The following is a 5,091-nucleotide window of genomic DNA, read 5'->3' on the forward strand; positions in this document are numbered from 1 at the left end:
TGGTTCGGGGGAAATACTTAGATTTTAGTCCGGAAAATGTGAGGTTGGCGTTTAACTTGCCTATGATGCAAGGAGATGCACGCCCCTACACTAGAAGGGTCAACTTTAATCAAAGGTTGGACCAAGTCCTCATGGACATTTGTGTGGAAGGAGCTCAATGGAAGATTGACTCCAAAGGCAAGCCGGTTCAATTAAGAAGACTAGACCTCAAGCCTGTGGCTAGAGGATGGTTGGAGTTCATCCAACGCTCCATCATCCCCACTAGCAACCGATCTGAAGTTACTGTGGATCGGGCCATCATGATTCATAGCATCATGATTGGAGAGGATGTAGAAGTTCATGAAGTCATCTCCCTTGAATTCTACAAAATAGCCGAAAAGCCCTCTCCTGGGGCAAGGCTAGCTTATCCTCATCTTATTTGCCATCTATGTTACTCAGCTGGAGCTTTCATAGAAGGAGACATTACCATTGAGGAAGTGAAGCCCATCACTAAGAACAGGATGGAGCAAGCAAGAGAGCCCATTCATGGATCTCAAGAGACGCATGAAGCTCATCACCATGAGATCCCAGAGATGCCTCAAATGCATTTTCCTCCACAAAACTATTGGGAGCAAATTAACACCTGATGCACGGAAAACTTGTCTCTCAACAAATCTCCCTTCGGCAAGTGTACCAAAGTTGTCGTCAAGTAAAAACTCACAATAGAGTGAGGTCGAATCCCACATGGATTGATTGATCAAGCAACTTTAATTAGAAGAATATTCTAGTTGAGCGAATCCAGAATTTGGGTTGAGAGTTGCAGAAAATAAAATGGCGGGAATGTAAATAACAGAAAAGTAAATGCTAAAATTAAAGGACTGGAAGTAAATGACTGAAAATAAATTGCAGAATTGTAAATGGGAATGGGGGATTTGCTCATAAAAGTAAATGGCAGAAATTAAAGAGAATGGGTAAGATCAGAGATGGGGAGTTCATTGGGCTTAGGAGATGTTGCCATTCTCCGGATCAAGTTCATTTTCATCTCTTCCTCAATCAATGCACTCATTGATCTCCTTGGCAATCTTAAGTGATTGAATTACAATTTCTTGCAATTCAATCTCTCAAATCTTGATCAATAGCCAATTCCTTGGTCAATTGCTCATGAGAAGAGATGAAGTATGGTCACTGATTATACCACATGCATTTCCCAAACCAAGTATTGAGAAGGTTATAGTCACATACCCATCCAAACCCAATTTGGTCCAGCATGAGAAAGCATTTCTAGCTTGATCTCCTCATTCCTCTTTCAAGGTTCAAAAGAGATCCAAGTTTGAATAGCTTCTCTTCCAAGATAACTACTCAATTGGATGAAGATCGAAAGCTTTCAAGTAAAATCAAGAGGAAAGATAGAAGAAGAATAATGAAAAGTAGTATTGATCCATCAAATTACAACAGAGATCCCTAACCCAATGAAAGGGGTTTAGTTGTTCATAGCTCTTGAAAATGAAAACAAAGATGGAGAATACATCATAAAACTAGAAATTGTAAAGAAAAGTAAAATATACAGAGAGTAGTTCTCTATTTCCCAGCCTCCAGAACTTTTTTCTCAATTCAAAGCTACTCCTATATATACTACTCTTCTCAGCTTCTAGTTTACTCTTCAAGTCTTGGGCCTTTGGATCTTGAGTTTGAAGCAGTTCTTTTCTTTATTGGGCTTGGCTTTACTTGCAGAGAGAAAGTGCTAAGTGGGCAGAGACTTCAGCTCAGGGCGTAAGGGGTGTTAATCATTTAGTGAAAGTATAAGTTCGGGAACATTAGTGACACTTAACCTTGTCACTAACGTTCCAATGCACCCCTTTGCCTCACGTTAAAACCCACGTTAACTAGGTTAACGTGGCTTTTAACGTTGCCTTGTTAATCCTTCGAGAACATTAGTGACACTCAACATTGTCACTAACGTTCTAGTGTGCCCCTTCTTGTTTCACGTTAAAGCTTACGTTAACTAGGTTAACGTGGCTTCTAACGTGGCCCTTGCCAACTTTCGAGAACGTTAGTGACATTCAACATTGTCACTAACGTTCCAATGTGCCCCTGGGTCTCACGTTAGAGTCCACGTTAACTAGGTTAACGTGGCTTCTAATGTGGCCATCTTTAGCCATCCCAACGTTAGTGACAATGTTGAGTGTCACTAACGTTGTCTCATCCTTCATTCCTCATCGTTAGCTTCCACGTTAACCAAGTTAACGTGGAAGTTAATGTGACTCTTGGGGGTTGTGTGGTTGCTTCAACGTTAGTGACAATGTTGAGTGTCACTAACGTTGTCGACAACTCTTCATCCTTTACGTTAGTTCCCACGTTAACCAAGTTAACGTGGGAGTTAACGTGGTACTTTGCACCATAGGCCAACGTTAGTGACAATGTTGAGTGTCACTAACGTTGGCTTCTCTTCCCCCCTTAACGTTAGAGGCCACGTTAACTAGGTTAACAAGGCTTCTAACGTGGCCACTTATGAGTAATTGCCAACGTTAGTGACAATGTTAAGTGTCACTAACGTTGGCTCAACTTCTCTTCTCCACGTTAGAGTTCACGTTAACTTAGTTAACGTGACTCTCTAACGTGAGCATTGATGGCTTTTTTGAGAGTGTTATTGGCAATCACTTTTCTCATTAACCTTGCAAGTTACCTCCCCTTTTCTTGCTTCCTTTTTGGTCCTGAAATCAAGCAATAAAGTGCATCAAAGCTCTAGTCCAAGTCATGAGTAATGCAACATAATATTTGTCACTAAACTTATGCAAAATCCTCATGAAATTATGTAAAATGCACAATGTATGCTTGAATCAAGGCATATGTGAATATCTACCCAAAACTAGCTTATTTCCTACAGAAATGCATGAAACTAACCTAAAAATAGTAAAGAAAAGGTCAGTGAAACTGGCCAAGATGCCCTGGCATCACAACACCAAACTTAAAGCTTGCTTGTCCCTAAGCAAGTACTGTAACAAGAGAATGATGAATGGAATATCCAGAGGAATGAGTCATTCTTGTGGAAGTCATGTTACAGATTTTATGGTGGTTTCATGCATAGCAACTTAGGTTCATTCCATTACTGGCTTTCAGACCTTTATCATGTCCCTAAACACTTACTTTGTTTATATCCCATGAGACTTTTATTCATTGATCCTTTTATTGTTATTTCAAGGGTTGTTTGTGTTATTTAGGCTAAGTGCTCTGTAAGGGGGCAACTCTTTAAGATAAGCTTTCAGCCAACACTCCCGAACCAGTTGGTTCAAGGTGCTAGGTGTTGAGACACCCCTAAGGACTTACTCCCTCAAGCCTATCCCCCACACATACACACTACAGGCATTTAGTTTATTTATTTTCTTTTCTTGAGACCTTGGTGTCCAGCACCTCTTTGGGTTACTAAATGTTCTGTAGTGAAGGTTACTCTTGATAGTGGACTTTCATCTGATAATCCCGAGTTAGTTAACCCAAGTTACCAAGTGATAAGGCACCCCTAAGAGCTTATTCATCCAAGTAGATCCCTCACACAGGATCACCACAGACACTTGCCTCAAGATTAAAACCATTGATGCCTAGCCTTATTGCTTACTCTTTTTCTTTTGTTTTTCACTTCCATTGTTCTTTCCCTTTTCTCTTCTTAGGATCTTGTTATTAACTTAGTCTCATGAGTGTATCCAATGTCAAGTATTCAGGATAGATAGTTGTCCTCCTAGCCTTGTGGTTGAACCAACTTAGCTAACTTATGACTAGCCCAAAGATTCATGAATGCACTTCCACAATATAAACTCTACTCTGGTCTTTTAAAAGCATAAACATTCTCTTCTTCATTTGATTTAAAGGGACAAGCTTACAAGAAAGTTAAGTGATGGTGCAGTAACATAAAGACTAGTGCACATAGACCTATTCAGAACTTAAAAGACAAAATTTAAAAAGGGTTTAAACATAACATGGAAGCAAGTTCTATTTCATACAAGATCTTCCTTATTTAAAACATAGAGAAAGATGGAACAAAGAAGGACCTCCACCACCTTTTACTGCTGTGGATGTCCACGCTTTTTTCCTTGCTTGTCCTCCTTGTTTCCTCTTGCATTTCCTCGCATCCGTGGCAATCTTGCTTGCTTCCAATCCTCAAGTGCCTTCCTCACTGACTCATGACTCTCTTCCACCCTTTGTCTTTCCTTTCGTGCTAATTCATCCTTCATTTCATCATACTTGGCTATTCCTGGATGCAATATTGGCAACTGTCCCACTAAGTAGCTGAGCCTGGCTTGAGTGTTTATATGATGTCCTGTTTGGCTCATGTAAACTTGATGAGCGGATAATTTATACGCTTTTTGGCATTGTTTTTAGTATGTTTTTAGTAGGATCTAGTTACTTTTAGGGATGTTTTCATTAGTTTTTATGTTAAATTCACATTTTTGGACTTTACTATGAGTTTGTGTGTTTTTCTGTGATTTCAGGTATTTTCTGGCTGAAATTGAGGGACTTGAGCAAAAATCAGATTCAGAGGTTGAAGAAGGACTGCTGATGCTGTTGGATTCTGACCTCCCTGCACTCAAAGTGGATTTTGCTAGAGCTACATAACTCGAAATGGCACGCTTCTAATTGCGTTGGAAAGGAGACATCTAGGGCTTTCCAGCAATGTATAATAGTCTATACTTTGCCCAAGTTTAGATGGCGCAAACTGGCGTTCAACGCCAGCTCTCTGCCCAATTCTGGCGTCCAGCGCCAGAAACAAGCTGCAAAGTGGAGTTCAACGCCCAAACTGGCACAAAAGCTGGCGTTCAACTCCAAGAAGGACCTCTACACGTGCAACACTCAAGCTCAGCCCAAGCACACACCAAGTGGGCCCCGGAAGTGGATTTATGCATCAATTACTTACTTCTATAAACCCTAGTGACTAGTTTATTATAAATAGAACGTTTTATCATTGTATTCAGAGTCTTGGTTACTCTGGTTCCCCTCTGGGGCCGAGACCAATGAACTCCATTATCACTTATGTATTTTCAACGGTAGAGTTTCTACACTCTATAGATTAAGGTGTAGAGCTCTGCTGTTCCTCAAAGATTAATGCAAAATACTACTGTTTTC

Source organism: Arachis ipaensis, chromosome B8 (assembly GCF_059453495.1).
Source record: "Arachis ipaensis isolate K30076 ecotype BB chromosome B8, ASM5945349v1, whole genome shotgun sequence".
Lineage (NCBI taxonomy): Eukaryota > Viridiplantae > Streptophyta > Magnoliopsida > Fabales > Fabaceae > Arachis > Arachis ipaensis.